The sequence below is a fragment of the Callithrix jacchus genome, chromosome 12 (assembly GCF_049354715.1).
Source record: "Callithrix jacchus isolate 240 chromosome 12, calJac240_pri, whole genome shotgun sequence".
NCBI classification, from domain to species: Eukaryota; Metazoa; Chordata; class Mammalia; order Primates; family Cebidae; genus Callithrix; species Callithrix jacchus.
In genome coordinates, this window is record NC_133513.1 from 23,916,807 (window position 1) to 23,930,061 (window position 13,255).

Below are 13,255 nucleotides of genomic sequence, written 5' to 3' on the forward strand. Positions count from 1 at the left end.
ATCACTTGAACCAGGAAGGTGAAGGTTGCATGAGCTGAGATTGTATCACTGCACTGCAGCCTGGGCAACAGAGCGAGACCCTGTCTCAAAAAACAAACAAAAAAAGAGACTGAAGTCCCTACACTGGCCTACAAGACTTTCCCTCAAACTTTGATCCCATCCCCTCCTTACCTCTCTGAAGCCCTCTCTTAGTCTCTTCTCTGTGTTCACTTCCTCTCTGGACACACTGGTCTCCCTGCTACTCCTCAAACACACCCAGCACACTCCCCACCCCAGGGTCTTTGCCCTTGCTATTCCCTCTGCCTAGGACTTTCTTCTCCCAGATATCTGCAGAGTCAACTTCCATGCCATCTTTAGTTCCTTGTTTGTGGGTACCCTTCTCAGATCATCCTATTCAAAGCTCAACCTCAGCCAGGCACGATGGTTCATGCATGTAATCCCATCACTTTGGGAGGCCAAGGAGGGTGGATCACTTGAGGTCAGGGGTTCAAGACCAGCCTGACCAACATGGTGAAACCTCATGCTCTACCAAAAATACCAAAATTACCCAGGTATGGTGGCATGCACCTGTAATCCCAGCTACTCAGGAGGCTGAGGCAGGAGAGTCACTTGAACTTGGGAGGCGGAGGTTGCAGTAAGCCGAGATCACACTGCTGCACTCCAGCCTCAGCAACAGAGCAAGACTGTCTCAAAACAAACAAACAAACCAAAAAAACCTCAACCTCCACTCATCTCCTCTGGCCTACATTTGTTTTCCTGCATAACCATTATTACCATCTAGAAGTTCTTTATCTTGCTTATGTCTTGTCTGTCTTCCCTCACTAGAATGCAAGCTCCACGAGGGTAGGAGTTTTTGCCTTGCTAACCAGTGTATCTCTAGTGCCCAGAATACATAATCAGTGATCATTAATATTTGGCCTTATATCTTTTTTTTGTTTTGAGACCGGGTCTCACTCTGTTACACAAGCTAGAATGCAGTGGGGTGATCATAACTCACTGCATCCTCCAACTCCTGGGCTCAAGCAATCCTCCCACCTCAGCCTCCCAAGTAGCCTGGACTGTAGGAGTGTGCCACCATGCCCAGCGAATTTATTTTTTGTAGAGGTGGGATCTTGCTGTGTTGCCCAGGCTGATCTGAAACTGCTGGGCTCAAGCAATCCTTTCATATCAGCCTCCCAAGTAGCTGGGACTACAGGCACATGCCACCATAATCCCTGGCTAAATTTTTTATTTTTTGTAGAGATGGGGGGGGTGGGTCTCACTTTGTTTCCCAGGCTGGTCTCGATCTCCTGGCCTTAAGCAATCCTCCCACCCCAGCCTCCTAAAGTGCTGAGATTACAGGCATAGGCCACTGCACCCAGCCCTGGCCTTACTTTATTCTCTTTTATTACCTCAGAGAATTCAGCAGTTTGAAAATGACAGAACATATATTATCATTCATTTCACCCCTGGATGTTTAGGAAGTTCTTGGTGTAGTACAGTGTTAGAGTCTTTTAAAGTCTCCAAGCCTCCACCTGAACTTTCTCAGGGTTTCCGGATGCAACTGAAAACCTCCGAGGCAAAAATCACAATTGGTTCCCAGATCCTCCTCTTCCGCAGGTCAAGGCCCTAGGAGCTGATTAAACTTTTAGTCTGCATGAGTGGGAAGAGAAAAATGGAAAGCTATGTGCTCTGAGCGTCCAGGTGAGTCCCGAGTGCCAGGTTTTCTGCGTCCTGTGCCATCTGGGGCTCTGTGGTTGGATTTCTGGGAACAATGTGAAAAAAATGCCAGGCTTGGTAGTGGCCAGAGGCTTTTGTGGCCAACTGGCCGAGCTGAGGGAAAAGTCAGGTTGAGGTGACCCAGATGTACCAGGAGTAGAGGCCGCACACTCAGTTCCTCTTGGGGCAGAAACAAGAGGCCCAGGCTGGCTATGGCACACAGAGAGAGGGACATCATGGGGATCCAGAGAACTAAGGCCATCCAAGCCAAGCAGGAATAGGGCCCCCTTGTCTCACCAAGTCTCCTGACTGCTTATTTTCCAGAAAATTAGGAGATTGACCTTTGTATACTATTTTCTGATTTTTTTTTTTTTTTTTTTTTTGAGACACAGTCTCACTGTGTCACCCAGGCTGAAGTGTAGTGGCTCTATCTCGGCTCACTGCAACCTCTACCTCCCAGGTTCAAGCCATTCTCCTGCCTCAGCCTCCCAAGAAGCTGGGACTACAGGTACCCACCACCATGCCTGGCTAATTTTTGTATTTTTAGTAGAGCCAGGGTTTCACTAGGTTGGCCAGGCTGGTCTTGAACTCCTGACCCTGTGATCCACCCACCTCGGCTTCCCAAAGTGCTGGGATTACAGGTTTTAGCCACCGTGCCTGGTCTATTTTCTGATTTTTAAACATTGGTTTGAAAATCTAAAAAGCACCAGGTGGTCTGACAGAAGCTGGATCTCTCCCATCTCCTACCCACCCCACACGAGGACTGTCACTTTACAACTCTGCAGTTTAGCAAAACATTTCAGAACATGGACTTTGGTCTTGTTCTTTGGGTTTTGTGGCTGTTTGGGCAAGTTCCTTCACACCTCTGGGTCTGTGAAATGGGAACAAAAATTTAAAGGGGTGGGAATATTGGAAACAGAAAGAGGGGACAACAAAAAGGATTTGGATCGTGTCAGCTGGTGTGTTGTGGTGACAGGCAGGGAAGCACCTAGAGCCTGCTGTGACCTTGGGCAATGAGATTGAAGATCAGGGATCTGCCTTTGATAAATAGAGTGAGATAAGAAGTCCACCAACTGAGCCAGAGACCCAGTGCCTGGGCCTCCAGACCTGTAGGTGGCACTGCGTCTCTGACAGTCTCCCTAACTCTCTCAGGGGGCCTACACGTGCCTCAAGCCATGGCTCCCTGTCTGGACTTAGGCAGCCAGTTGCCTGTCTGGGCCTCACTCACTGTTGGACTTACCATTTGTGCTTGTTGTTGTTTACATTCTCAGTTGAGAGCCAGACATTCCAGTCTGTCAAGATTCTGCAAATAGATGTATTAGCTGTTCCTCCTCACTTCCTTCTTTTGCCATTTGGATACAATTTTCACCAGTATTGGCCAGGAGTCTTTTGGTTGCAAGCAACAGATATCCCAGTATGGCTTAGCAAAAGGAAATGTATAGTCTCATGCACCTGAAATGTCCAGGGAGTAGGGCTAACTTCTGCTGTGTTTTTAGTTGGGTCAGATGATGATATTGGAACCTAGTTTCTCTTTGTCATCTTTCTGGGTGGAATCCATTATTATGTAGCCTCTTCCAAAATATAGCTCCCCATCTGAACAACTCCCAAGCCAGCAAAACTCCCTGAGAGTTCAATGAAAGAGTCCTTGTATAGAGTTTCACCGACCATGGTTAATCTGACTTGGATCATGTCCCACATACAACCAAATCACTATCCCAAGAGGAATGCAAAATGCTAATTAATATGCCTGGGCCATATCCGCCCTGAATAAGGTGATAATGAATGAAGTCAACACCCTTAAGATCAAAATACAGACTAGGAGTGAGAAAGGAGTGGTGACCCCAGAGTTAAACCAAGTGCGGTTACCTGAAATAGAATGAATGGGTGTTTGGTGTCCCCAGCTCTCCCATACCCCCAAAAAGAACATTCACCTTGTCTTCTATCAAAGTATTATTTAGATGGTGGTTATAAAGGGTAATATGGCTTTAACATCTAACACCCCATTGATCTCTAGGGCTTGTTTGACTGATCTTGGATCCCCTCTCAGACCTCATCTCCCAGAATTGCACTAACCTGAAGAAAGCAAGAGGACTGTCTTTCCACAATATGACAAAAATTTTCAATAGAACATTTTTGGCCCTAAGAGACCTCCCAAAACAGTCATAAATCCATTCAGATATGAATTTATCTGACTCTGCCTTAATTTAATCCATGAATCTTCATCCATCAAAAGAGGTTTTTGTTTTTAAATTTGATCAAATTAATGCAGGGCAGGTTCTTGGCTTCACTCAGGAAGGAATTGAAGAGGCAGCTACCTGGTGGCGGAAGGAAACAGCCTTATTGAAGCAGTAGCAGTGTTAGGGCTCTGTCCCTGCTCCTGCAGAGAGCAGCCTAGCAGTCATATTTATACCCTCTTTTAATGACATGCTAATTAAGGGGGCAGGTTATTCAGAAATAGCTAGAAAATGGGCAGTAACTTTTGGGTGTTGCCATGACAATGGTAAACTGTCATCGCACTGGTGGCTATGTTTTATGAAGAGGTGCTATTGGTGCCTCTTCCGTGTTTGGCCAGTCTTCAATCTGGTCCAGAATCAAGTTTTGCCTGCTTCCTACCTCAAAATGATCCACAGTTCTAAACAGCTGGCTAAAGTCCATGTGGACGCTCTCTGATGCTGTCAGACTACAGACCCTAACAAAAAGAGGAAAGAAGTTGGTTTTCTCGCCAGGAGGCCAAGTTAACTATAGAACACAACACTCTTTGTTCATAATTATTTAAACATTCATGCCTTAAAACTTGCCAGACTAACACCAACAAGTCTGGAGTTCCTAGACATCCCAAAACTCCACCTCCCCCACAATGGAAATCATGATGCAAAATGAAGATGTCAGTTGTATAAAGCTGGTCACAACAGTGCAGTTTCACAGGGGACTCATTCTGAAAATGTCCAACAGGGCCCAAAAGGAAAGCCTTCACAAATAATGCATTGGATTAAACCATATGAAATTACTATATATATATATATATATTTTTTTTTGAGATGGAGTCTCTCTCTGTTGTCCAGGCTGGAGTGCTGTGGCACAATCTTGGCTCACTGCAACCTCCACCTCTTGGGTTCAAGTGATTCTCCCATCTCAGCCTCCCAAGTAGCTGAAACTACAGGTGCCCACCACCATGCCTGGCTAATTTTTTGCATTTTAGTAGAGATGGGGTTTCACCTTGTTGCCCAGGCTGGTCTCAAACTCCTGAGCTCAGGTAATCCACACACCTCGGCTTCCCAAGTACTAGGATTATAGGCATTAGCCTCCCTGCCCGGCCAAAATTGCTATTTTCATAGGTCAATAATAGTCAAATACCAACAATTTTATATGGTCACAACCAAATATATCAGGGAAGCACTGGTTTTCAAAGTGAGGTCCACAGACCCCTGGGAGGTCCCAGAGATCCTTCAGGAGGAACTGTAAGGTCAAAATCGCTTTCATAATAATCCTAAGATCTTATTTGCCTTTTTCACATGTGGCCATTTTCCCTGACAGTGCAAAAGCAATGGTGGGTCAAATTATATGAAGCTGAATTTAATTCATTTACTTCAACTAAAACAACAGATTGCAGCAGACTGAGTATGAGAATCCAGCTATCTCTTATTAAGCCAAACATGAAAGACAGTTGCAAAAATACTAAATGGTGCCCTTCTTCCCACTGATTTTTTTTAATTGAAAAATTTTTCAGCCAGGCATGATGGCTCACACCTGTTATCTCAGCACTTTGGGAGGCTGAAGTGGGAAGATTGCTTGAGGCCAGGTGTTTGAGACCAGCTTGGATAACACAGCAAGACTCTGTCTCTAGGAAAAAACAAAAAAAAAAAACCGTTTTTTAATTAGCTGGAAGTGGTGGCATGCACCTTGTAGTCCCAGCTAAGTCAGGAAAATGGCTGGAGCCCAAGATTTGTGACTGCAGGGAGCTAGAGTCACACCACTGCCCTCCAGCCTGGGCAACAAATCGAGATCCTGTGTCCCTTCGCTAAAAAAAAAGAACAAATTCATAAAAATCCTTTTATTTATGTCAATAAGTAATGGGTTTATTAGTTATAGTGTAATGTATTAATAAATTTTTTAAGTATCAGTTTTAATTTCTCATATGGAAAGTATCAATATATAAACAAAATAACATATGTGTTAAAAACACACCTTTGCCGGGTGTGGTGGCTCACGCCTATAATCCCCTCACTTTGAGAGCCTGAGGTGGGTGGATCACGAGATCAAGAGATCGAGACCATCCTGGTCAACATGGTGAAACCCCTTCTGTACTAAAATACAAAAATTAGCTGGTCATGGTGGTGCGCATCTGTAGTCTCAGCTTCTTGGGAGGCTGAGACACAAGAATGGCTTGAACCCAGGAGGTGGAGGGTTGTAATGAGCTGAGATCGTGCCACTGCACTCCAGTGTGGGGAGAGCGAGACTCAGTCTCTAAAACAAAAACAAAAACAAAAAACGCGTTTATTGTGTATGTGTGTGTGTGTGTGTGTGTGTGTGTGTGCATATCCCACATAAACAAAATGTCTCGGGCATTCTATAACTTTTAAAAACACAAAAGATTCCTGGCTGGGCATGGTGGCTCACACCTGTAATCCCAGCACTTTGGGAGCCTGAGGCTGGTGGATCACTTGAGCCCAGGAGATCCAGACCAGCCTGGCCAAAATAGAGAAATCCCAACTCTACAAAAAATACAAAAAAAAATTATCCGGGCTTGGTGTCAGGTGCCTGTAATCCCAGCTACTTGGGAGGCTGAGGCAGGAAAATGGCTGGAATCTGGGAGGGGCAGGTTGCAGGAGCCAAGATCTAGTCACTGCACTCCAGCCTGGACGATAGAGTGAGACTCTGTCTCAAAAAAAAACCAAGTACAAAAGAGTCCCAAAACCAAACATTTTGAGAATGGCTACATCAGGACAATCTGTGGCGAAATATACAGGAAATGAAGTGTTAAGAATATTGGTAAGAAAGTGGCTGAAATGATAGTCCCGGAACCTTGAATTGAGAAGAGAGAAGGAAGGGAAAATTTGAGGACATCGCAAGGCCAGTCGGTGCCCTGACGCTGGAGCTCAGGTATAGCGGGCACTCCAGAGGGAGCCAGAGGTCCCAAACCAGGGTGGACTGTTTGAATTTCTAATGCAAAGATCGGACCTATCGGGGATGATTGAGGTTTGATATTGACCTTGGAGGAGATGGAAGAGGCAGCGGGAAGAACTTTCCTGGAGAAAGGGGCTGCACAGGTTCCCCTAAAATCACCAATTGGCCCAGAGGACTCTGTGCCTGCCAGGTTGTGGACGTGATGGGGGCGCGACTGTATAGGTGAGCGCGATGCTTAGCCGAGGTAAGCCGGACAGGTACACGCGTGGGATGGGACGGAGTGTTCATGTATGTGGCATGTGATATGTACTGAGGGGCGTGGAGGACACTCGGATGAGGGGGTTTTTGAATATACTCGTGGCGCATGTGGGTATCGCTGGTGTCCGGAAAAGCGGAGAGAGAGAGAATGCGGAGCGTGGAGGTGTGCGTGCGGGAGGCGTCCAGTGTCCCTGCACGTGGCCTGTGGGGGCTGGAGCTATTGGCAGTCGAGGGAACTGGCCAGAGGAGCCGGGACCTTGCAGGTGGCCGGGCCGGTGGCGCCCGGTAAGCTCCGCCCGCGGGCGCTCCCGGGGCTTCCCCGCCCCTGAACCTGCTCGCTCCTCCTCGGTCTCGCCGCGCTTGCCCGGTGTCCCAGTGTCACCCGGTGTCCCAGTGTCACCACCACTCAGCCGCCGTCGCCGCCTGCCCAGCGCGCACTGCTGCCTCCGCCACCGCCGACAGCGCGCATCCTCCTTGTCCCCACTCCACCGATCGAGCAGGTATGACCGCGACCCCTGACTCGCACCCAGGCTCCCGCGCTCTGCCCTGCGAACCTGCGCTCCGCGCCTTCTGCCTAACCCCGGCCAGCGCGCTGCTGTCCGCCTCAGTTTCCCACGGGAGGGCGCTTGGGTGCCCGTCTGCGGCGCCGGGACCCGGCCTGGGTACTGAAGTGGTTGGGGGCAGAAGGGAGAATTGGAGGTTGGGAAAAGCCCCCAGGGTGCGGACGGCGGGACGGGGAGAGGGTCCCCGGCGTGTCTGGGACCTCAGAGACAGCTGCAAAATCCTGGCATGGGGCGGGGGCGGGGCGACAGGTTGTTCAGGAGGTGACAACAATGAAACTCGAGATAGCTTTCTACGTGCTGGGCACCGCACAGCAGAGCGCCTTGCTCAAACGATCTAACTTCGCTCACAGGCCATCCCTGTGGGGTGGTTCTGGTTTTCTTGCTGTCCCCATTTTGCAGAGGTGCAAAGTGAGGGTCAGAGGGTGGGTAAGCTTTCCTAGGTCCCAGGAACAAGTTGATTAGCTCAGATTTGAACCCAGGCAGTCCGACCCTGGAGCCTACCTCGTGGGCTGTCAGTAGCGTCCGGGGAACCTGCGTTTCTTCTCTAAGTGTCCCTTTTGGGGTGGTGCTGGGGAGGAGGCCACATCCGAAGGCTCTGCGATTGTTTGCGCTGAGGACTGTGCAGCGCTAAGTTGATGTCTGGAGAAATGTCATGTGGCTTAGGTGTGCAGTGGAGGGAGAGGGTCTGGGATATAAGACAGGGACATTCTCCCTCTAGCGTGGAGGGGGAGACTGAGGCACGGAGTTTAGGGAGGAAGCAGCAGAGAGCTCCAGTCCACAAAATGCACATCTTCCCATTCACCTCCACCAGAGTGGGGGCAGAACAACCAAGACTGGCTTTGGTCCCTGGCAGCCCAGCTCTCACAAAGCCCACGGAGGATGGGCCTGAAAGCTCCCAGAGACCTGAGCATCCCTGTCTCAGATCCGAGCATCCATGAGTGACCCAACCTGCCTGACCACTGAACTGTGTAATTCCATGCGGAACACAGGGATCCATTCTTCTTTGCAGTGATCTTCTACCGCTGCCCTCCCAGCTCCCCAAAGGTAATCACCTCATAATTTGGGGTGTTTCCTTCTAGACATTTTCTTCCACCCACACAGTCATACATACATAGCCATAGAAAATATGTTAAATACTTATTAATGTTGTAGGTGGATATTTAATAGAAATGGTACAACCCTTGAGAGGCTGAGGCAGGTGAATCACTTGATGTCAGGAGTCTGAAACCAGCCTGGTTTATATGCTGAAACCCCATCTCTACTGAAAAAAAAAATTACAAAAATTAGCCGGGCATGGTGGCTGAGGCAGGAGAATCGCTTGAACCCAGGAGGTGGCAGTTGCAGTGAGCTGAGATCGCACCACTGCACTCCAGCCTGGGTAGCAGAACAAGATTCTGTTTCAAAAAAATAACAAATTAAAAAACAGAAGCTGGGAGTGATGGCTTATGCTTGTAATCCCAGCACTTTGGGAGGCCGAGGTGGGTGGATCACCTGAGGTTGGGAGTTCAAGACCAACTTGACCAACATGGAGAAACCCCATCTCTGCTTAAAAAAAAAACCCACAAAATTAGCAGGGTGTTGTGGTGGGTACCTGTAATCGCAGCTACTCAGGAGGCTGAGGCAAGAGAATCTCTTGAACCTGTGAGGCGGAGGTTGCAGTGAGCCAAGATGGCACCACTGCACTCCAGCCTGGGCAACAAGAGTGCAACTCCATCCCAAAGGAAAAAAAAATAGCAGTAGAAGTAGAAATGGTACAACCCACCTATGTCATTCTGCAACGTGGCCCCTCTCATCTTGTTATCCATGCTGCTGCATATAAATCCAGCTTATTTATTTAAATTGCTGTATGGATTCCCACCATGGGCATGCCTGCTGATGGGAATTTAGGTGACAAAAATTTTCTGGCTGGTTTTTATATCAGTGTCTTCTATAAATTGTTATCTCAGGGTTAAGTTCAATTTCTTGTTCTTTATCCTAAACTAACTTTACAGGATCTGAATTTAGGGGATGAGGTCCTCTCTTTTCACTTTACAGGATCTGAATTTAGGGGATGAGGTCCTCTCTTTTCTACTGCTCACATACAGACCCATGCATACACACACACACATGCACATATATGTGTACATACGCATGTTCACACACAAGCACACATTGTGCACATACATGAAACACACAAGCATGTGCACATGCATGCATACACATGCACAGGTGTGCACACACACCTCTATTCTGTCTATGGCCAAGGACAAGCACCACACTCTCTCTAGCTGCAGTCTCTGCTGGTCCCAAAGGCTGGGAATCAGCCAGGCCACTAGCTCTGCCTGGCCATGCCCCAGTGGGCAGAGGCCCATCAGGGGCCACCTCTAGTGGTTCTCTCTAGATGCCCCCAAAGCCAAACTCACCCTCCAATAGCAGACAGAAGGAGTTGAAGACCACAAACCAGCAGATTGGACTGTCCAAAGTCCCATTTGTGAACCACAAACTTTGTAGGTCCAGACTGTGGCATTAAGAGAGGGTGTCTGCTCTAGACTGCCTGATGGGACACTCAAGAGTTTGGTGGAACCCATGATCCAGGTGGATGAAAAACTAGAATCAGAGACACTACAATCCCAGCTTCACCACTTCCTAGCTCCACTGCTCACATACAGATCCATGTATGCACATGCCCCCACTCCACTACCACTGTGTTAGCTAGAGTTCAAAAAGAAGGGCTTTTGTATATGTATATAATACATATACATATACAAAAGGCATATACATATGTATATGTATATTATTTACATACATATATGTAAATAATATATATATTTGCTAGGTGTGGTGGCATGTGCCTACAGTCCCAGCTACAAGGGAGGCTGAGGAGAGAGGCTCCCTGAGCCCAGGAGGTTGAGACTGCATCTAGCTATGATCACACAACTGCCCTCCAGCTTGGGCAACAGAGTGAGACCCTCTCTCAAAAAAGAAAAAGAAAGAAAAGAAAAGCTGGCAATGCCAGGCCAGACATTTAGCTGCCCCTTACATGGAGTAGGCACCCTGCAAGGCATGACAGTCCCTACCTGGTCCTCCCCTCATTCATAAAGAGCAGCTAATATAAAAGGTAACACCACAGACTCCACAGCCAGTCTCAATCTCCCAGCGATGCACTGGATTAATTATAATAGTTTCAGGCCAGGCATGGTGGCTCACACCTGTAATCTCAGCACTTTGGGAAGGTGAGGCAGGAGAATAGCTTGAACCCAGTAGGCAGAGGTTGCAATGAGCTGAGATTGCACCATTGTACTCCAGCCTGGGCGACAAGAACAAGACTCTGTCTCAAAAAAAACACCAGTTTCAGGCAAATTGTTTAGGATTTTTTGTGACTCCATTTCCTTATGCGTAAAGCAGGCATAATAAAGGGGTTATTTTGGACATTAAATGAGTCAACACAGATGAATCCCTCAGCACAGTGCCTGACTCAAGTAAACACTGTCTGAGCATTGCTGAGGCTAAGGCTGAGGCTGATAGTGGTGGTGTTACCTGCCTGCCTGGTCCCTGTAGCAGTACATTTATACTTCAGTTATACCCTTTATAAAATGTGGTAGGTGAGGGAGGAAGGAAGGAAAGTAACACTTTGAACTCCTTCTTCAAATAAGATGCCGCTACACCTTTTCTGGCCAAGGACCAGAAGGGAACATTTCAAGGAAAGGTTCAAAGAGAAGGGCTTTTTAAGGTGGGTTTTAAAGGATGAATAGGAGTTCTTCTGGAGCAGTGGAGTGAGAAAAGTATTCCATGCAGAGGAAATAGCCTAAAGGCATGACCAAAGGAAGTATGTTCAGGAGGTGATGCAGTATATAGTCACTTTGTAGTAGGGTGAGTAGGAGGAAAGATAGGAGGATGTATCTCGGGAGTGAGAAAAGGAACTTGAGGCCGTGATGGGGCATGAGACAGGAATAGGGACGAGCATTTCTTGAGTAACTACGTTGTGCAGGTGCTCTTGTAATCATCACCCCTGTACTCCTTATCATGCTCTGGGAATCATATGTTGTGATCTGCATTCTACAGACGAGTTAGACTGAGGCTCAAGAAGAGCAAACCACTTGCCCAAAATCTTGCAGTGGGTCAGTGGTAGAGCTGGAGTCGGACAGCACATCTGTCTGATTCAAAGCTTGTGAGCCCTCTCTGAGCCTCGGTTTTCTCATTGTAAAGTGGAACCAGTACTAATAAAAGCCATTGCATGGGCATATTAGGAGGGTTTGGTGACAATGAATTCACACTTCCTAGCATAGAACCTAGGACACAGCAACTGCTGCTGTTACTTTGACTGAAATAAAGCCTGTGCTCTTTTTTTTCTTTTTTGAGACAAAGTCTGGCTCTGTCACCCAGGCTAGAGTGCAGTGGCACGATCTTGGCTCACTGCAACCTCCACCTCCCAGGTTCAAGCAATTCTCCTGCCTCAGCCTCCCAAGTAGCTGAGATTACAGGCTCCCGCCACACACCCAACTAATTCTTCTATTTTTTGTAGAGATGGGGTTTCGCCATGTTGGCCAGGCTAGCCTCAAACTCCTGAGCTTAAGTGATCCACCTGCCTCAGCCCCGCAAAGTGCTGGGATTACAGGCATGAGCTACCACGCCTGGCCACAATCTGTTTTTTAATAAGCTCTCTCAGTGATTCTGACAGACATTCAAGTTTGAGAGCCACTGGCCTAGCATAGAACTTCAAATGAGATCTCCTCCAGTCACCTGTGTCTGCCTCACACTAGAAGAGAGGGTGGATGGTAAGAATTCTGTCCTCAGCAAAGACATATCCGGAGGGCATATCCTAAAATAAAAGCATGTCCCTCTCAGCCCTGGAACTGGAAGGAACCATTTCTTTACAGATAGGAAAGTTGCTAAGGAAGCTGGTGGAGTTCCTAGAACTATTATTCTTCCAAATTTGTTCTCCATCCTAGACTTACAGCTTCCAGTCTGCCCCCTGTGAGGGCCTGGGGCAAATTTGACTTTTAGAGGAGCTGCTTCCTAGTGAAGACTGCCCCTGACAGCTGAAGACCTGCACCCACACCACTACAACTGTGTTAGCTAGGGTTCGTAGAGGGACAGAACTCATGGGAGATGTGTGTGTGTGTGTGTGTGTGTGTGTGTGTGTGTGTGTATGTGTGTATGAGTTTATTAAGTATTAACTCACACGATCACAAGGTCCCACAATAGGCTGCCTGCAAGCTGAGGAGCAAGGAAGCCAGTCCAAGTCCCAAAACAGAAGAATTTGGAGTCCAATGTTTGAGGGCAGGAAGGGTCCAGCATGGGAGAGATATGTAGGCTGGAGGCTAGGCCAGTCCAGCCTTTTCATGTTTTTTTTTTCTACCTGCTTTATATTCTAGCTGGGCTGGCAGCTGACTAGATGGTGCAAGATTCAGATTAAGAGTGGGTCTGCCTTTCCCAGCCCACTGACTCAAATGTTAATCTCCTTCAGCAACACCCTCACAGACACACCCAGGGTCAATACTTTGCATCCTTCAATCCAATCAGGTTGACACTCAGTATCAAGCATCACTACCACCTTATAAAGAGCCTGTTCGTAGAGGCTCCTTTGTGCCTATGGACCTTCTCTCTTGGCCCCCATGAGAACATATGGTCAG

General features: G+C 47.7%; 1 protein-coding gene across 2 annotated transcripts in view; it reads left to right on the plus strand.

The window, feature by feature from the left end:
- Positions 1–7,454: 7,454 nt before the first annotated feature.
- Positions 7,455–13,255, plus strand: part of SCNN1B (sodium channel epithelial 1 subunit beta) — an 82,432-nt gene continuing 76,631 nt past the window's right edge. For both annotated transcript variants that reach the window (XM_035267186.3, XM_035267187.3), the window contains exon 1: positions 7,455–7,580. The gene's annotated coding sequence lies outside the window, so the exon portion shown is untranslated. The remainder of the gene's footprint in view (positions 7,581–13,255) is intronic.